Genomic DNA, 22,181 nt, shown 5'->3' with positions numbered 1-22,181 from the left:
AAACAAGAAGGTTTGAACAGCCCAAAGAAGAATGGGATGAAAGGGTATGCATGATGTGGGAGAAAGGATAGGTGGAGACCAAATAGAATTTCTTGTTGCATTAAAAAGTGTATGCTCACACCCAAATAGGATATCCTTGAATTCACAATTAGCATATTGTTTTAGGACAATCACGTGAAAAAAAAAAACCAAGAAGGTACTTATTTTTGCCAACAGGTTCCTCACTGATGATTTAAGCACATAACATGGTTACAATAAGTTTTCTTAACATGAAATGATCTCAACACTCTCAAGTCTACCAATAAATACATATGTGTATTTTTGGTAATCCTCCTACCTACTTGTATGGCAACTTTTCTTTCTTTTCGTAGCTTCGATGGACAAAGAAAATAATTGAATTGTAACATAAGATAAAAAAATTCAAATTAAACTTTGATGTACACACTCAAATAAACTATTTCAATACATAGTATTACCTCAATTTTGTATTCTTATCATTTGCATGTGAAGGTCAGCCTCTCTTCTAAACACCAAGACCACTAGTCCGTATTTCAAAATGTACATTTCAAATTCAAACTAGTCCGACAAGCCAATTCAACATATAGATAATCAATATTTTATGTATTTTATAGTAAAATAGTTCCTAAATTGATTCTGAGTCCAATTCCAATTTTTCAAGCATGGAAAACCATGGAACAATTTCAACAACATAATCAAAAGCATTTAATTGTCCATGATGAACTAACTAGAAATAATATGAAATGGATACCATGGTTCTTCCCCCTTATCTCAAATTTCCTCAAAACATGAACCTCCCTCCTGTTATGTAACAAAATCACTAGGGCTAATTGTACGCATTTCCTTCTTCTGACCAACAAAATTGGATATTGGAGTTACTTCCCATATTTTTCCATCCCTTTAAGATGCAACCACTTTTTTCAGGATGTAAAACCGTCGATCCCTTACAATTATAAGATACATGGAGTTAACATTATGAATATAGGTCCCACAGAGCTATACAAGGCACAACATAGTCTAGAATAGAGATTTTAGTTGAATACAATTACACAATTATATAGTCTTAAATACAGATTTTAGTTGAATACAACTATATAGTCTTAAACAGAGACTTTAGTTGAATGCAACTATATAAGGTCATCATGTGTCTTTCCTTCTCTCACGAAAAATAATCTGAATGTTTCTAAAGACCCTAACAAATTAAGCACAATATGACATTCGAAAGAGAAGGATAACTCAAAGACTCAAGATAATTCATGTCCAAAATTCTAAAAACATGTGAGGATTTCTTCTGGGTCCAATGTAAACATAGGAAGGTATATTAGTACAACCCCTCTATGTTATTGGGAAATCTAGTGTCTATGCAGAGCTGCTAGTCCCACTAAGACTAGTAGCTATCTTAGAAACAAACAAACTAAAACTACTTTCGTTTTCCTTTATGAGAAGTAGATAAGAGGGGAACAAAGGAGACCAACCTCTATCTTGCGCTTGGTTCCTTGCTTGATTCCTATCCCTTCTGATAGATCTTTGCCACTCGCTTCCTCATCTACCCAGCTTCAAAGAGCACCTATGGAATCAAAGCAGCATAACACTATCCAAGAACAGATATCTACTGTCACAAACAATATAGGACTAGATATATATTGACCACACAAATGCATGTATCATCAATCATACAAGAATGTGGAGGAAAACTTGAATAGCTTTATTAATATCAAGAATAGGAAAGAGGATTACAACCAATTGTTCTGACCCAACGTCATCCTCTCAGCAAGGAAGCCCTTCTTCACCTCATGAAAAGTTTAGATCACCCAACACTATGATGTTACACCAAGAAACCAGCAGCACTTCCTTACAAGATACAAAATTCCAGCTTCTGGATCTCTTGGATGAGGGATCCATATATAGATGATTGTAGGGAGGTGAGTCAGCTTCTGAGATTTGATTAGTGTCTTCTCTCTAATAGTTCTTGATTCCACTTGGAGATTGATGATCTCTTACTCATCCCTGGGCGAATTCAGAGAGACAAGTGTCATAGGAGAAGTTTCTGGAAGATTCCATGTCGAATCACCTTGCAAACTGTCTCTGCCATTTGTCCACTCTCACTCATCACACCCTGCAGAAGATCTATCCAGTATGCATCGCACCTTTTACTCTGGGCAGGTGGGATGCATCACACCTTCTGCACTGGGCAGTCTGTATGGTCCAGATTTGACCAGTTCTGAGTAGTTTTCTGTGGAGAACTTCTGGGAGATGATGTAATCAGCTGACCTTGCTCCTTTAAGGTGTGAAATAACACTTTTAGGGATTTAGGAGCCCTTTGTTTATGGACATATATGATTGGGGTTGCAGTGCCCAAAAATGTCTATAACAGTTGCCCCCTAAAGCATGAGGTCGTTAATCTTTTGATGTCGGGTGAACTGCTTTATTATGAGGATCCAAAGTTTTTTCGAGCTGGAAGGCGACCTGTAATAAGATACAATACAATACATTATCTTCATAATATTTTCATGATCTAGCTAAGGTAGGCATTCCCATGCTCAGCTTTATAAATTCATTTTCATGTACATAAGACAGACAATCGTCTATGTGCAGACTGATGATTCTGGTAGAGCCATCATCCCTTAGATTGGATGATTATCTGTGCAGCAATGATGTACATTTGATTTCTTTATTTTCCTGAATATATGTCGCAGCCCAGATGGGTGAAACTAGATCGGAGGTCTTCAATCTCATTCGATCTTCACTCAAAGTACAAGTCGATCCATGTGAGAGATGTTCTGGAGTCGAACATGGAAAGACATCGCCTAATTACCAGCCAGTGATGTAAGCTATTAACAGGCGCGAGAGGAACCACAGATAATGATGATGACCCTCAAGGTATGACAGTACAATTCACGTGGTGTGAAAAAGGGACTTGGTGTTGAACACCACATAAAATCTTTCGGTCGAAGGTCATTGATGTAAACTTGTCGCCGGAAGTGAGAAACTTGCCATTGAGGCATGCAAGCTTCAAAGTACTGAAAGGGTTGTTCCTAGATCGACTTCCTGGATAATGGGTTGATGTCGACAAGAAGCGATCCGTCGTAGGAGGGCCTTAATGAATCCCACATCTATGACATGGAATGGAGCAAATGATTTCGATGGAGGTGAAAACAATCTGATGATATAAGGTTCAGGGTGGCGGTCATGAAAGAATGGAGTGTGAATGTATTGTAGTGGATGAGACATAGGTGAATTCTCTTAGCAACTTCTCTTGAACATACTAGCGGCACTAACATGATGGATTGGTAGCGTTAACCCCAAATTTGGATGGTGTGATGTACCAATGGTGATATGACAAGTGAACGGAACAACCCAACCCGACTCAGATGCAGAGTGAAAGTGTCATGTTCAAGAGCAACTTGCTACCAAAAAAGTTTCTTCAAGTTTTCTTCCCAATTTTTCCCCAGTCATTGATGACCAGTACCTCTTTATTTTTGTCAAGCTTGAGGAGAATAACATATGCTTGTTCTATAATTTTCCCTTCGGGAAAACCCGTCGCTATGTTTTAACGAGCTTAGCAATAGTGAAACTCATTCTCGTCTGTATGGACAAGTTTGTCGCTATTCGGTTTTAACAAGTTTAACGACAAAGATAACTCGGTCCTTTTCAATTTTAGAGAGTCTGAAAGGGACGTAAAGAAAAATCCAATAATCCTTTTTCGTCTTATAATCCCTTAAGTCTGAAAAAGTATAAAATAATACAAAAGGGATGAATTTTCGGTAATTTTAACGAGCCGAACAAAACAAGCGCTCGATCTTTTTGTGTAATAATCCCTCAGGTCCAAAAAGATTAAAATCTAAAGGAGGGATAGCACTTCCGGTCACTTTAACGAGCTGGAGAGGCCAATTGCTCAGCAATATTTTCATATTTTATGAGTCAGATGAAAAGAGCTTAAAGGAGACTCGTTTTCCGAGGAACGAGTGATAAATTCAGTAGCAGCTGATTCCAGGTACGGTTTGGAATTTTCCAATCACGGCAGTGTCACAAGGATGGCTAATAGGATCACTCTTCGCAGATGTTCCTCAAAAAGGGTAAACAATCAAATGGAGGTGAATGATCATCCAATACAGAGTGGAGGTGATGATGAGAACATGACCAAGGCTTCAAAGGCTGATGATAATGCATTCACAATGGTTATTTACCGGAAATTGGTTCATTTTTCAATGAATGAGCTTAAAATCTGGGGGAAACATTTACTCACTGCTTATGTTTAATTTTTAACGAGCTTGAACTCCACATAAAAACTACTCAATCCAGTCGTATAATAAGGATGTCTCATCTAAGATGCCATTTTTTATGGAGCTTGCACCTTACAAAGCTTTGCCCCACATCCTTTCTTTATGCAAGTTAGGAAACGACCAATCCTATGAGTTTAAAGGGTTAGAGGACCTACAAATTTAAAAAATAAATGGTCACTCTTCGCTTGCATGCCCCAGGTATAGCGAAAAATTTCCAGGTTACCAAAGATTGTTCCATCCGCACTGCAGACAAAACACTTCCTCGGAGATGTCTACCGAAATAGACAAAGGTGAGTGGTGCAACTTGCCTCCACTCACATAACTTTGACGGAGGAATCTTATTCCAGTCTAATCTCATAAACCAGTCATATATCCTTCGCGGAAACCTACTCTATGCCCAAGGTTTTCCTACTGAAACAGACTAGGGTGCATGCCCCCTGGGTTTCAGTCATGTCCTCCCGAATCACTCATGCTCATCAGGTGGACGGACTAGGGATTGATGAGACATTCCTTGCGTGAAAATACCATTCAGGGATGGTATCTGACTATTTTCTATGTGTGAGCTGGGGAACGAAAGCTGGTCTACGAGCTTGACCACTCTTCCTTCATGTGGAAAACACATTACTCTAAAGAGCGAGGAGACAATGGCTCCCATGCAATAAATATAGTCCCGTCCAAGGAGTAGATTATAATCTAGGGGTCCTTGGACTACCATTATGTTCATGTCAACGGTTTTCTTTCTCAATGTTATCGGCACATTGGGAAGGATCCCTAACGGTCGACTGGTTCCTTTGTCAAAGCCTGCTAGATTTCTCATCTCAGGCAAAAGCGATGGCGAACCAAGCACTTTCCAAGTGGTTGAGGAAAGGATACTCACAGAAGCCCCTTCATCTATGATGGTACTGACCATGACCATTCTGTATATTTTTGCAATGATTTGAAATGGTACACTAGCCGGTAAACGGGGTCTGCCTAGTAGATTCCAATCGAAGGAAACAACTAGGTTGCTTGGAGGTGGGACCAAATAGACGGCCGGATATGACTCTGACGAACTTCCTTCCTGTGGTAAAGGAATGGGTAGACTGCCCCCATGTTCATCGGAGTCTGTGTTTACGAAGAGAATTTGAACGGTGTCGTTCTTGTTCTCTCCGGTGACTGTATCATCTGAAGATGGACCTTCTGAAGGCAAGACCAGGTCAACTACCACCTCGACCTTTTGACTTTCGTCTGGTTTGAATTCAGATGGTTTATCTTCAATGATAGATGCTTCGACCGACCACAATGGCGTGTCAGTCATATTTTCAGCTAGTGATGGACTTGGCAAGAGATTATTATATCCAGGAGGAAGCCATAACGGTGAAACCGGACGGTCATGCAAAACTCTTTTAGCCTCATCTAGGAAGGGACAATGGTGGACGACGTGATTGCCTTCACACAGTTTACAAGGGAATTTACTTTTCCTTTTCTATCCTGACACTTCGCTTTCACTAGTTGACGGTGTACTTTCAACATGATCATCAGAGGTTGTTGACACCGGATTGTGAAAACGAGGAGACCAGTCCCTTCAGATCCAAGGGATGCAAGGACAATCTTGATGATAGTGATCTCCTTTGAAAATGACACATGGAGATTTAGGTTTTGACAGTGCAGTGTGTGGATTTTCACTAGATGATGCCTGGTTGCCCCTTTTCGCCTTTGGCTCCTTCTTCTTCTTCTCTTTCTTCTCATTCCCCTTCTTCTCCTTCTTAGTTACTTGATTTTGGGCTTTACCAGCTCCATCAAGTGAAGAGGAAAGAAGAGAGGGAGAATCGGATGAAGTAGAAGGTTGGGAGGTAATTCTGGTATCATCTAGTTGCTGACTTGATTTCTCAGGAATCACGGTGTTCTGAATGACAAAGGTCAAGAAGGGCCATATGGGCAGGCCGATTGTCAATCCTGGAAGCGACAATGTGGCCATATGGGGTGCACCAACATCTCCCTAAGAGGAGAAAGGACTAGGATTTCCTCCAAGGGGAAATCCTTGGTTGGTGGACTCCATTTTTCTCAACCTAAGACCAACGTAGGAAAGGTGACGTTTATTCCGACTAAAATAAATTTTAGACGCTTTGACACAACTTGTTTTTTCAATTTTTAAGAGTTGAGAAAAAACAAAAGATGACCCTAGTCACCTTCAATTTTTAATGAGCTTGAAGTGACAAGTGCTCAGATGGACCTTTTCCTTTAAGGAGTCTGAAAAGGAATGAAAGAGACTACTCTGAAAGTCTAGATAGAGGGATTACCAAACCAATCGCAAAACTGCAGAATACTTTTTACAGTATGGCAGTCAATCTTCCCGAATGTTGTGTTCAGTGCATTGTGATCGATAGGGTGGTAGACACGGCTTCCTATGGATAAAGGATATAGCCTATTGTGGTCTCCCAATATATACTCAATGGTACGTGGGAGCACAAGTCTGTACTGGCACTTGTTGTCTCAAAGTGGAGGAATCACCCAACCAACAATAAAAACAACAGTTACCAAGCTTTATGACACCAAAATACGTCTCTAGCCTAGACTTCTAAATGTCGTGTGTTAGGTTCCAAAGCGTTTTTAGATTCATTAAATTTATTTTACAGTTTATCTTGTTTAAGAAATTTTATTTTCAAGTTCACCGCATGATGTAGATATACAATTCCTAAAATGCAATCTAAGATGATAAACAATCGTTTTAATCTTCTTTTTGCAATGAACATCCTAGCTACTAAAGAAAGAGAGATGACATTCTTTCAACATAGAGCAGAGAGCACACACTATATGCACTGCCCTAAATCAAACCAACAAATAGTCTAAATGCAAATGCACATGCATGTATTTGTTTTCACCCTTCTTAATGTGTGAATGATAAAAAGAAAGCTAAGCTCAAATCTAAATTATTTTTCAAAGCGAGATTACTAACAAGCTTCTTTTCAAGACAAAATGAACACAATGACGACACTTTGCGATTTGGAATTGAAAACTTTCTTTTGACACTTGAAAAACTACTAATTCAAATCAAATATAAGAGTAACAGTGTAATCGACTATCAAGAACAATTGGATTCTCTTCTATGACTGAAAACGACACTTGCGACACTTCCAAATCAAGAAACGATAGTTCAATTATGCTACTTCTTTGTAAAAGAGAACTGAAAATGGCTCACAATACATAAAAACATTTACAGTTCTTTGCATAATGGAGGTGGAATAATGGCAAGGATGGGGGTTTCCACAGAGGTATACTAACTACAGATAGCAAAATTCCTGAATAGAGCTGAAAAGAGTGAAGAAAAACCAAAGTCTGGAGGCAAAATTAGCCTTCTCTAACCATCGCACCTGTTACACAGGGATTCCAGTCCACCTATAGCACACGGGAAGTGCGATGCATACTGATATCCTTGAAGAGAGGGTGCGATGGTACAGTGCGAAACTTTTGATCCAGTTCTTGATCACAGTTTGCAGCACAGTTTAGGGATTTAGGTTGAGCAAGTGATAATCAGTAAATAAATCACAAGGGTAGATCTAAGGAGGTTACTAGAGCCACCACAAGGGCAATTAGGATGTTTACAAATCAATTGTTTAGTTTATAAACAAAACCCGGAGATAGACTGAAGCAGCATTGATCTACTTTGCACTTGCATAGCAAATGCAGTTCGAAGGCTAGCTGGCTTGACTTCAGGCTGCGACTGTAAGTTGATAAAATAAACAAGTATAGAAAAACAAACAAGCTATTCACTCCCCCGTGGAGTCGCCATTTTGTTATCGGGAAATCTAGTGTCTATGCAGAGTTGCTAGTCCCACTAAGACTAGTATCTATCTTAGAAACAAAAAACTAAAACTACTTTCGTTTTCCTTTATGAGAAGTAGATAAGAGGGTAACAAAGGAGACCAACCTCTGTCTTACGCTTGGTTCCTTGCTTGATTCCTCTCCCTTCTGTTAGATCTTTGCCACTCGCTTCCTCGTTTACCCAGCTTCAAAGAGCACCTATGGAATCAAAGCAACATAACACTATCCAAGAACAGAGATCTAATATCACAAACAATATAGGACCAGATATATATTGACCACACAAATGCATATATCATCAATCATACAAGAATGTGGAGGAAAACTTAAATAGATTTATTAATATCAAGAATAGCAAAGAGGATTACAACCAATTGTTCTGACCCAGTGTCATCCTCTCAGCAAGAAAGCCCTTCTTCACCTCATGAAAAGCTTAGATCACCCAACACTATGATGTTACACCAAGAAACCAGCAGCACTTCCTTACAAGATACAAAATTCCAGCCTCTGGATCTCTGGGATGAGGGATCCATATATAGATGATTGCAGGGAGGTGAGTCAGCTTCTAAGATTTGATTAGTGTCTTCTCTCTGATAGTTCTTGATTCCACTTGGAGATTAATGATCTCTTACTCATCCCTAGGCGAATTCAAAGAGGCAAGTGTCATAGGAGAAGTTTCTGGAAGATTCCATGTCGAACCACCTTACAAATTGTCTCTACCATTTGTCTACTCTCGCTCATCACACCCTGCAGAAGAGCTATCCAGTATGCATCACACCTTTTACTCTGGGTAGGTGGGATGCATCGCACCTTCTGCACTGGGCAGTCTGTATGGTCCAGATTTGACCAGTTCTGAGCAGTTTTCTGTGGAGAACTTCTGGGAGATGATGTAATTAGCTGATCTTGTTCCTTTAGGGTGTGAAACAACACTTTTAGGGATTTAGGAGCCCTTGGTTTATGGACATATATGATTGGGGTTGCAGTGCCCAAAAATGTCTATAACACTCTGAAGGTTTGAAAATACTAAAACATACATTATTATTTGTTGAAGAATATCACAAATGTGATTTTCTCACTGTTAATTATAAACAATCCAAAAAGCATTTTAGTCCTAAATTCAAAAAGGTTAATGCTAGATTCCCTTAAGTATCAGCGGGAGAAACTATGATCTTGATTTCAATGGGCTCAACAATGAAGAATTTGTTTCCTTTTTAAATCAATCTACATTGCCAAATTTATTGGGCTAGTCTGACATGGAGAATTATATCCAAGTTCACCGCAAGGAAAGTTAGAAGTGTAACATCCAATCAAAGCTTAATGAATTAGAAGAGAAAATCTTACACAATTTTCTCCATTTTCTACCTCAGTAATATAGATTTATTTGATATATCCCTAACTCAACATATGAAGAGAGGTAGCATATTGTAGATGATGAGATTCATATTCAAATAAATAGGATCTAGAAATTAGAACATTAGTTGGCTACTATTTCGAGTGGCGACTAGGGTAACTTAAAAATTCTTTTCACTGGCACAAAGATTAAATTTCCACCCTCTACTGGGATGGAATCAAAGTTTTCATTCAAAATTTTTAAAAGTCCACCCATCTGTTTGAATAAGAGATTATATTAAGGCCCATATATAGGTAAAGGTGACAATACAAACCAGAAGGTAGAGATTTTTCCTATTAAAAAAGATGGATCTATAAGGAAAGACCCAATAGAATCAAGTGAGTAGCTTTTCTTAAATTTAGATGCAACATAATGTCACTACCAGGGGTTGTAGAAGTCATTTGTGTCTCAGACAATGCACTCCATGATTCGATAAAATCTTTAGTTACTAAAAATTTAGTAAACATAAGACATAATATTGTTTTCCTGGCTTTCCTTATGAGAAATGGAATTTTGGAGCAAATGAATAGCTTTGGTCAGCCTATTATATATTGATAAAATTTTGAACACAGAAACATATTTGATTGAAAAACAACTTTTGTTGGATTTCCTCATGAGTGAGGACACTTTCAACCAAGTAGAGAATTTTGATATTTATGACATGAAGAATTTTCTTACTTTCGCTAGCCTTCATACTATTTTGGCTAAATTAAACTCTATGAAAGCAAACCTTTCACTAGAGTTGCAAGATTCATATCTGGAATGGAAAAAGAAATTTTTCTAGTTTTAACCTTGATGTGACCTCAAGAAATGTTGTTTTTACTATTGACACATGGAAAGACTTTTTTTCATCGATCTACAGAGATTAGAAAGAATAATTAAACCAAAGTATCCTGCCAATGATTAGGGAAGAGATGCTACTCTAGATTTACATTGATATTTCCACAAAATCTCAATAGGGTAGAGAAGAATTATGTTCTATAACTATTTTCAATTGTCCCTAATTGTCTATGTGTCTAGAGGGAGAGTGTCATCTAAGAAATTATGGTGGTAAAAAAATTTTAACCTCAACCTAAAATAATGATTAAAAATACTTTGACAGATTGGCATCTTGACTTTGGTTCAAACAGCTGCTGCATTGCTCAATAAATTAACATAAGTTTGATATTAAATATAACAATGTGAACTCTATTATTTCAGTGCTTCTTTTCAATTTAATTCAAGTAAAATTTGACAGAGTCCTGCCTTATTTTAGAAATCATCATATGCTATTTTGTTAGTACATCATGGAACAAATGGAGCTACAACCATCTAATGATAATAATACAAGGAAATTACTAATAATGTCCTAATTAACCTCAAAGTGAGTTCTTATTTGAAAAATCCTCAATTCCCTTGAGCTTAAGAGGGGATGGTTCCTCAAGGAAAGTAGCCTTACATTGATATTTCCACAGAAAACAAATAGCAGAGATTTGTACTATCTGCCATAAATATTTGCAACCATCCCAATTCGTCCAAGTGTCCTGAAGGGGAGTAAGTTTCCAAGAAATTGGGGTGGTAAGAAAATAGTTAAAATCAACTTCAAATCATTTCCCAAGTGTCTTGGAAGATGGGTGCATGTGCTTTGGTTTAACCACTTCACCCATTGCTTAATAAATTAGATAAATTAAGCCCCAGACTTTTGGAACATAGTGAAACAATGTCATTCAAGGAGTTTAGAGAATTCGATGAACCAACGCCATTTGCATTTGCAGACGAAGGCATGGGAGATGAATTCGATGGATTCCATGAGAGTAATAGAATCTTCCCCTTTTCTCCTGAATATTAAAAAGAATTCAGCCATAGAAGCATCATGACCTGGTCATTTCCTTATATGAGGGGCATGATGACTCGTACATTGTTCTTCTCCTGATTCTATAATGCAAATGGAAATTTCTCAGTTCATAGAGTTGGTGATAAAAATAACATGAGAATTTTTCCATGTGTCTACTTACATGGGATGTGACAACCCATTTATATGTTGTCAATAATTTAAGACATTATAAAATAGAAAATTGAATCCAATGAAGTACCAGGTGGAAGAGGACTGGATATTTTGGATGACGTTAAATTGTTAACAACCAGATCTTGGTCCATTTCTATGATCTGCACTTGAATATATAAGGAACAACAATTAACATTTCATTTCTTGTTGTATAATAAACAAAAATTATAATATGCGTTCCTAATATTATATGACAAACCCAAGTCAGATGTTCCAAGACAAGCTTGTGATCAAATGATTCTTCTAGAAGTCTTGCTGCCTCTACTGAAGTTTCTAGCTGATCATGTGTCAGACCACTTGACTCCTTCCCTCTTTTCTGCATAACAAAAGACCCTTGTAGAGGTATTGTCAAATTTCTTTGTGTTGTGATTCACCATATGTCCAATTCTCGTTGTTGTAATGCTTTACTTGCATACAAGAATGCAAGTGTTCATAAATGCCTAGACTCTTCTAGCAAAGCTTCTAGTTCCTCCTGCACTGTCCATTCAAGCCACACATTCATCCCTCTTACAACCTTCTTATAATAGTCTCCATGCCTTTTCCACATGCACGGTTTCTAAATTCTAGAACTCAATTGATTTACAGGGTATGCACAGAACGCATGATCTTGAGGCCTCTTGTCACTAAGATGGACTACAAAACTAGAATGTGAGATGACATACATTGGCCTCTGTTGAAAACATGCAGATGAATACACAGTTTAACCTGAAAAAATATTATGTATTAAAGTAGCATAATACATGACAATGAAAGTTGCATACCACAACACAACTATTTTCAGAGGATGCAAGTTGCTCCATTTCATCTGTAAGTCTAAGAACTCTGTAAAGGTACATCAAAAGTGTATCGATGTCCTCCTTCATTAAAGGATCTAGATCCTTGTGTCAGTCATGAGTAGAATATTACGGGTTTCAATTATAGGAAGATTACCTTTAGTTTGAATTTAAAACTCGAAATTTAAAGGCTTGCTTACTTGTATGTAAACTTTGTCGGATCTCAACATGATTGATGCCACCTTTTCTAATTTTATTGCCTCCATGCCTGTTAGCTTCATGTTGTATTTTTCGAGATGGATAGAGATTAAAAGGTTTCCTTTAGCTATTGTTCTTGTCAAATGTCATTAACTTTTTTCAGTCAAACATCTAGTTATGCAATATCAGTGCCAAAGCACTTAAATGATCATCTCATATTTGTAAGGACCACATCCATAGTATATATATATATATATATATATATATATATATATATATATATATATATATATATATATATATATATATATATATATATATATATATAATCACAGCAAAACACAACCAGAAGAGAAACACATTAGGAATTCAAATTTATTTAGCATTGTCTACCACATTCTTGAAATTCATTTCAGGAAACATATCATAAAATTTACATACATTTAACTAGGACCATAAAGCAATCATACAAAATAATATTGCAACACATATATACCATTCACCAGAAAACAAGGCTCCACTTGCTTTGTTGTTACTTGTATTCCCTTGTTGTTGGTCACCTCCTAGAGTGAATGATGACATACTTGATCTAAATGTGATGACCCACCAATTAACCTCCCAGCCTACTCCTTGGGTACTCTTCTTCCTCGCGGAAACTCGAGCTGTAATGGAGTTGTACAAAGGAGGAATGCACTAGCTGGTAGAGGAGATCACTCCTTGGCTCAAGAGTCCCCTCTCTAAAATCGTCTACCTCACCAAACTCACTATAGTTTTGTAATCACTGCTCTGACATCGTCTCATCCATCCAACAATAGGGTTCCCAAAATTCCCTTCTCCCATGGCTTGCCCCTTCTTTTATAGGAGTGCTCATAGGTGACACTTGGCATGTCATGCATAATTAATCATATTTTTATAATTCAGTAGCTTGATTATTAACCCACCCATGTGTCACTCTCTCATCAAGGGTCTCCCAAAATTATTTACTTAAATTTTAATTTAAAACTAATATTTTCCTCACCCCAACAAGATTCCTATTTCTTCTCCTAGTTGCCTCTTTATCCCCCCTTTTATTCCTTAATTTGTGTTCATTACTAAAGTAAATTAATGAGTCAATATTTGATCCCCTATCTACTCCCTAATCTAACTCAAGTTATCTCCTAGATGAATATTCTTATGTTGGTTGTTGCCACATGGAGGTTCTATACATATATCTAAATTTAATTCATTATTCTTATTTTAATTCACCTTCCTCTTCTCTTAATTAGGTTTAATTAGTTTAGAACTAATCTTTATCCTTACAACTATGTCCCTCTTTCCCCTTTTACCTAATTAAACTACATAATCTACCTAATATTTTCCAACATGGGAAGGGTAGAGTTTTTAAGGCAACCTATTTTATTTCTTCCTATGATCCTCTTACCCCAAGTTTTATTTTTGATTTAATTAGCTCAGTTTCTAACATCATCTACCCTTGATGTAAATTTACCTAGTTTTCATTTCTTGATTATATTTATTAATTTATTTATTTTTAATGATTCCAAGGGTGCCAAGTTTGGTCATGCTCTTCAAGAACTTCCCTTCCAGTTCCAAGGATGCCACACCTAATAGTTTATTTGTGATGCCAAGGGTGCCAAGTTGGTCATGCCCTTCAAGAAATTCCCTTGAAGTCCCAAGGGTGCCACACCACTTGCCCTTCAAGCATTCAGTGACTATCTCATAGACCACTATCATCTCTTATGTTGTCGGATATAGTGAGAATAATGGTGTGGGGGATCAAGGAATCCACCTTGATGCGTGCCCCCCGGTAAAAAACTCATGAGTGACCCAACTTTGGGACCTGCTCTCATGGCATCATGATCTTCAAGATGAAGGTATTTCAACCTTTCCATCCCAAGTCATGACGGGAGTGCTAGTGGGCGAGATCAGGGACACTGTCCCACCCCTCCCATGTAGTTCCATCCACTTGTATAACCCCATCACCCATACGTGAGTCATTCATTCAAGCAACTAATCTGTGCTTACAACCATTAACACATCATCAAAATATAGATAAACATATACAGCAGGTTTCAAAATCGACTTAGAATTTCAAAGATACAATAATATAAATTTTCATCAAACCAAGTGTCATCAACTCGTCATATGCCAGTGCCTCTGATGGTTTCCTGCCATACTCAATAATCATCAATAACAAGGTTTCTCATTGTTAGTCATTGTCATAATAGCATCATTAACAACACCTAGTCATTCACATCATTGTTCATTGTAAGTGTGAACTAATGAAAGCATGTAATATAGGGGACACATCCATCATCGCTATCATCATAAAAAAATCAATGGAAACATACATATCCATTAAGCTATCAACATTGTAACATCAATAGAAATATACCTATCCATCAAATTTATCATCATCATGCTTTTAATAGAGAGCATACATATCCTTTACTACCATCATCATCATAAATTCAATAGAGACCAAACTTAACCATTTAATGCTACAATCATCATAATACCGATAGATAAGATACATAACCATTCATGCTATCATAATATCAATGGAAATCATACATAAACATCACAACCACAAATATCTCAATCACTAATAATAGCGTCATGTGCCCAGATCCTCAACCTAAGGTCCTCAAAGAATAATGTGTGGGCCTTAGGGCTAAATAAATGTTAGTGTCATATCACTGTCAATAAACTAGAGTGGGCACTACAATATTGTTCCTACATAGGAAAGGATCTTCGTTGGTATGCAAGCGATAAAAAGGCGCAAGATTTCAGTGAAGAGACAAAGAAAGAGGATATTAAGAGGGTCAAAGAAGAGGAAGAGAAAGCCATGGGTGAGATTTTCGATTTAGCACCAAAGCGTGTAAGTTGTCCTCAAGGAAATTGACTAGATAAGTGAGAGGTTGGAGAGCTACTAAAGAAAGGAATCTATGCAAAGGATTTGGATCGTGGTTATGTAGAAGGAGATCGTGCACTAGGGCTTGGTTTTTCTTGATAAGATTTCACCTTTATGTTGTTATTATGAAGGATGATGGGAATCTTATTGATTTTCAGCGAAGTATCTCAACCTTGTTCTGATTTTCACTTGCAATAAAATGACTGTGCTTCATTGCCATGTGTTTTGATTTGGTTATCTTTCTCCATAGAGGCATATTCATTGTTTCTTCTAGTTTTTTATTTTTTTCATTTGAATTTGTATTCATTCTTCCAACTTCATAATGCAAGGCTCCCCATCATTCTGTGAATGAAAAATCTCTTCCTATATAATTGAGTCTTGCTTTAAATAGAAAACTCCAGGAAATAGAGAATGAATCTCATATGGATTCTCAAAAGGATGAAGCAGCCTAACTATATAATGGACATGAATCTAATTCTTCAACAGATGATCAACATTCTAGGAAGAGGAAGAGGAAAGAAGAAAAAACGAGGAGAAGAGAATAAAGGAAGACTTCAAATGTAGATAAAAAGAGTCATGTATCAGATTCCAAGTGAGATAAGAGAAGGCATGGATCAGAACCGAGTAGAAATAAAAGAAGACAACATGAAGGTAGTAGTGATTAGGGGAAAACATGCTTATTAAATTATTGAGAACAACATGATCTCCACTTTTCTAAAATTCAATGTTTTCCAGTTGGTGTCAATAGAAATTTGAACATCTTCCTGTTATTGAACATGTTAAAATGATTTGACAATTAAATAGTGAAACAAGTAAAATATTACTTCCTAATGTAATGTAAAATTGGTATTGCAGCTCCCTTGTTGTGCATTAATGTAAATCCTTTTGTACTATGTATCATGCATGCCAATAATAGATTGCATGCTTAAAAAAAGTCAGGAAAATGTCATGATGTCATAGAAGCATCATGACATGGAAATTTCTTTATATGTGGGGCATGATGACTTGTACATTGTTCTTCTCCCAATTCTATAATGCAAATGGCAATTTCTCAATTGGTAGAGTTGGTGATGAGAATAATATGAGAATTCATCCAGGTGTCTATTTACATGGGATGTGACTACTCATTTATGTGTTGTCAATAATTAAAGAAATTATAAAATACAAACTTGAATCCAATGAAGTACCTAGTGGAAGAGGACTAGATCTTTTGGATGATGTTAAAACGTTAACAACCAGATCTTGGTCCATTTCTATGATATGCATTAAAAAATATAAGGAACAATAAAGGTGACCGAGATTATATGACAAACCCAAGTGAAATGTTCCAAGTCAAGCTTGTGATCAGATGATTCTTCTAGAAGTATTGCTACCTCTACAGCTACTGCCAGCTGATCATGTGTCATACCACTTGACTCGTTCTCTCTTTTCTGCATAACAAATATGCTTGTAGATTTATTGTCAAATTTATTTGTGTTGTGATTCGGCATATGTCCAATGCTCATTGTTATAATCCTTTACTTTCTTACAAGAATGCAAGTGTTCGTAAATGCCTAGACTCTTCTAGAAAAGATTCTAGTTCCTCTTGTACTATCCATTCACACCACGAAGTCATCCTTCTCGCAACCTTCTTATAATAGTCCCCATGCCTTTGTAGCATGCATGGTTTCTAAATTCTAGAACCCCACTTCTTTCCAAAGTATGAACAGGAAACATAGTCTTATGGCCTCTAGTCACTAAGCTGGACTACGAAAACACAATACAAGATGACATACATTGGCCTCTGTTGATGACATACATTGGCCTCTGTTGACGACATACAGATGAATACATAGTTTAACCTAAAAAAATATTATGTATTAAAGTAGCATAATACATTACAATGAAAGTTACATACCAAAACACAATTGTTTTCAAAGGATGCAAGTTGCTCCATTACATCTGTAAGTCTAAGAACTATTTAAAGGTACATCAAAAGTGTATCAAAGAACTCCTTCATTAAAGGAGCTAGATCCTTGTTTCGGCCCTGAGTAGAATATTACAGTTTTCGATTATAGGCATATTGCCTTTAGCTTGAGTTTAAAATTTAAAGTTTAAAGGATTTCTTACTTGTACAAAAACTCTGTCTAATCTCAACATGAATGATGCCACATCTTCTGATTTTATTGACTCCATCTATGTTAGCTTCAAGTTGTATTTTGTGAGATGGATAGAAATTATAAGGTTTCCTTTAGCTATTGTTCTCATCAAGTGTCATAAAAAATTTCAATCAAACATCTAGTTATGTAATATCAGTGCTAAATCACTTAAATGATCATCTCATATTGTTCCTACATAAAAAAGGATCTTCATTGGTATTCAAGGGATAAAAAGGTACAAGATTTCAGTGAATAGGTGAAGAAAGAGGAGATTAAGAGGGTCAAAGAAGAGGAAGAGAAAGCCATGTGTGAAATTTTGGGTTTCGAACCAAAGCATGTAATTCGTCCTCAAGGAAATCAACTCGATAAGCGAGAGGCTGCAGAGCTACTAAGGAAAGGAAGTTGTGTAGAGGATTTGGTTCTTGTTTATGCAGAAGGAGAGCATGTACAGGGGCTTGGCTTTTCTTGGTAAGTTTTCACTTTTATGCTTTTATTGAGAGGGATGATGGGATTCTTATTGTTTTACAACCAAGTTTCTCAAACTTGTTCTCATTTTCACTTGTAATAAAATGATTTTTCTTCACTACCATGTATTTTAATTTAGTTAACTTTCTCCATAGAGGCATATTCATTGTTTCTTCTAGTTTTTTATTGTTTTTCATTTGAATTTGTATTCATTCTTCCAAATTCATAATGTAGGGCTCCCCACATTTTGTGAATGAAAAAGATCTTCCTAGAGAATTGAGTCTTACTTCAAATAGAAAACTTAAGGAAGGAGAGAATGAATCTCATATAGATTCTTGAAAGGATGAAGCAACCCAACTGTCTAATGGACGTGAATCTGATTCATCAACAGATGATCAACATGCTAGGAAGAGGAAGAGGAAAGATGGAAAAAAAGGAGAAGAGATTAAAGGGGGACTTCAAAGGTAGATAAAAAGAGTCGTGAATCAGATTCCAAGTGAGATAAGAGAAGGCATGGATCATAACCAAGTAGAAAGCATAGAAGGAAGCATGAAGGTAGCAATGATTAAAGGGGAAAACATGCTTATTAAATTATTGAGAACAACATGATATCCACGTTTCTAAAATTCAATGTTTTCTTGTTGATGTCAATGGAAATTTGAACATCGTCTTGTTATTGAACGTGTTAAAACGGTTTGGCAATTAAATAGTGAAACAAGTAAAATATTGCTTCCTAATGTAATGCAAAATTGGTACTATAGCTCCCTTGTTGTGCATTAATGTAAATCAATTTGTACTATGTAATATGCAAGCCAATAAATAGACTGCATGCTTAAGAAAAATCAGGAAAAATGTCATGATGTTATAGAAGCATCATGACATGTACATTTATTTTGAAGGGGGGCATGATGACTCGTACATTGTTCTTCTCTCGATTCTATAATGCAAATGGAAATTTCTCAATTGGTAGAGTTGGTGATAAGCATAGTATTAGAATTCATCCATGTGTCTATTTACATGGGATGTGACTACTCATTTATACATTGTCAATAATTAAAGACATTATAAAATACAAACTTGAATCCAATGAACTATATGGTGGAAGAAGACTAGAACTTTTGGATGATGTTAAAACGTTAACCACTAGATCTTGGTCCATTTCTATGATTTTCACTTAAAAATATAAGGAACAACAATTAAAATTTCATTTCTTATTATATAATAAATGAAAATTATAATAAAGGTGACCAAGATTATATGACAAACCCAAGTCAAATGTTCCAAGACAAGCTTGTGATGAGATGATTCTTCTAGAAGTATTGTTGCCTCTACAGTTACTACCAATTGATCATGTGTCATACCACTTTACTTGTTTGTTGTTTCCTGCATAACATAAGACCCTTGCAGAGGTATTGTCAAATTTCTTTGTGTTGTGATTCGCCATATGTCCAATGCTCATTGTTGTAATCCTTTACTTGCTTACAAGAATGAAAGTGTTTGTAAATGCCTAAACTCTTCTAGCAAAGCTTCTAGTTCCTCATGTATTGTCCATTCAGGCCACAGGGACATCCTTCTTCCAGCCTTCTTATAATAGTCTACATGCCTCTGCAGCATGAATGGTTTCTACATTCTAGAACTCGACTTTTTTCCAAAGTATGAACAAGAAACATGATCTTATGGCCTATAGTCACTAAGTTGCACTACAAAAATAGAATACAAGATGACATACATTGTCCTCTGTTGACAACATACAAATTAATACATACTTTAACCTGAAAAATATTATGTATTAAAGTAGCATAATACATTACAATGAAAGTTACATACCAAAACACAATTGTCTTCAGAGGATGCAAGTTGCTCCATTTCATCTATAAGTCTAAGAATTATTTAAATGTACATAAAAAGTGTATCAAAGAACTCCTTCATTAAAGGAGCCAGATCCTTGTTTCAGCCTTGAGTAGAATATTATAGTTTTCGATTATAGGCATATTACCTTTAGCTTATGTTTAAAAGTTAAAATATAAAGGATTGCTTACTTGTATGAAAACTCTATCTAATCTCAGCATGATTGATGCCACCTTTTCTAATTTTATTAACTCCATGTATGTTACCTTAATGTTTTATTTTGTGAGATGGATAGAGATTAGAAGGTTTCATTTAGCTATTGTTCTCATCAAACGTCATCAAATTTTTTCAGTCAAACATCTAGTTATGCAATATTAGTGGTAAAACACTTAAATGATCATCTCATATTGTTCCTACAAAAAAAAGGATCTTCATTGGTATGCAAGGGATAAAAGGATACAAGGTTTCAGTGAAGAGGCAAAGAAATAGGAGATTAAGAGGGTCAAAGAGGAACAGAAATCCATGCGTGAAATTTTGGGTTTAGCAGCAAAGCATGTAAGCCGTCCTCAAGGAAATCAACTCGATAATTGAGAGGTTTCATAGCTACTGAAGAAAGGAAGTTTTTTAGAGTATTTGGTTCTTGTTTATGCAGAAGGAGAGCATGTACAGGGGCTTGGTCTTGCTTGGTAAGTTTTCACTTTTATGTTTTTATTGAGAAGGATGATGAGATTGTTATTGATTTATAGCCAAGTTTCTCAACCTTGTTCTAATTTGCACTTGCAATAAAATGATTTTGCTTCATTTCCATGTGTTTTAATTTAGTTATCTTTCTCCATAGCGGCATATTCACCGTTTCTTCTAATTTTTTATTGTTTTTCATTTGAATTTGTATTCATTCTTCCAACTTCGTAATGCAGGGATCCCCACCATTCTGTGAATGAAGAGGCTCTTCCTAGAGAATTGAGTCTTACTTCAAATAGAAAACTTCATGAAGGAGAGAATGAATTTGATATGGATTCTTGAAAGGATGAAGCAACCCAACTATCTAATGGACATGAATCTGATTCTTCAATAGATGATCAACATGTTAGGAAGAGGAAGAGGAAAGAGGGAAAAAGTAGGAGAGGAGAATAAAGGGAGACTTCAAAGGTAGATAAAAAGAGTCATGAATCAGATTCCAAGTGAGATAAGGGAAGGCATGGATCAGAACCGAGTAGAAAGCACAGAAGGAAGAAAGAAGGTAGCAGTGATTAAAGAGGAAAACATGTTTATTCAATAATTGAGAACAACATGATATCCACTTTTCTAAAATTCAATGTTTTCCAGTTGATGTCAATGGAAATTTCAACATCTTCCTATTATTGAACATGTTAAATAAATTTGACAATCAAATAGGGAAACAAGTAAAATATTGCTTCCTAATGTAATGTAAAATTGGTACTGCGGATCCCTTGTTGTGCATTAATGTAAATCATTTTGTACTATGTATTATGCATGCCCTTAAATAGACTGTATGCTTAAAAAAATGCAGGAAGAATGTCATGATATCATAGAAGCATCATCACATGGACATTTATTTATATGGGGGGCATGATGATCGTACATTGTTCTTCTCCCAATTTTATAATGAAAATGGAAATTTCTCAATTGGTAGAATTGGTGATAAACATAACATGAGAATTCAGTCACGTGTCTATTTACATGGGATGTGACTACTCATTTATATGTTGTCAATAATTCAAGACACTATAAAATACAAACTTGAATGCAATGAAGTATCTAGTGGAGGTGGACTAGATCTTTTGGATGATGCTAAAATGTTAACAACTAGATCTTGGTCCATTTCAATGATTTGCACTTAGAAATATAAGGAAAAACAATTAAAATTTCATTTCTTATTATATAATAAACATAAATTATAATAAATGTGACTGAGATTATATGACAAACCCAAGTCAAATGTTCCAAGACAAACTTGTGATAAGATGATTATTCTAGAAGTCTTGTTGCCTCTACAGTAGCTGGCAGTTGATCATGTGTGAGACAATTTTACTCCTTCCCTCTTTTCTGCATAACAAAAGACCCTTACAGAGGTATTGTCAAATTATCTGTGCTGTGATTCACCATATGTCCAATTGATCTAGGTGGATGTTGGTGGCCACCCCCCTATCCCACTTGGACCCCCACAATTGTCTCTTGCAATTTTTCAGTTTCCTTAATTGTAGCACAATTTTCTATTTTTAGCAGTTTTTCGAGTCCTGAACTTCTGGAGCCGTTTTGAGGCCCTAAACGTGGTTTTTTGGAAAAACTAA

The 22,181-nt window shown here is 36.2% G+C and overlaps 3 pseudogenes; all 3 read left to right on the top strand.

The window, feature by feature from the left end:
* LOC149249122 (uncharacterized) overlaps positions 1-16,083 on the top strand; it is a 53,431-nt pseudogene extending 37,348 nt beyond the window's left edge.
* Positions 16,084-17,728: 1,645 nt separating this feature from the next.
* LOC149249121 (uncharacterized) lies at positions 17,729-18,590 on the top strand (annotated as a pseudogene).
* Positions 18,591-20,262: 1,672 nt separating this feature from the next.
* LOC149249120 (uncharacterized) lies at positions 20,263-21,123 on the top strand (annotated as a pseudogene).
* The last annotated feature ends 1,058 nt before the right edge of the window (positions 21,124-22,181 follow it).

This window comes from Pinus tabuliformis, chromosome 7 (assembly GCF_031772625.1).
Source record: "Pinus tabuliformis cultivar Carrire ecotype Pingquan chromosome 7, CPIR1, whole genome shotgun sequence".
Lineage (NCBI taxonomy): Eukaryota > Viridiplantae > Streptophyta > Pinopsida > Pinales > Pinaceae > Pinus > Pinus tabuliformis.
This window is presented reverse-complemented; position numbering and strand designations above follow the sequence as displayed.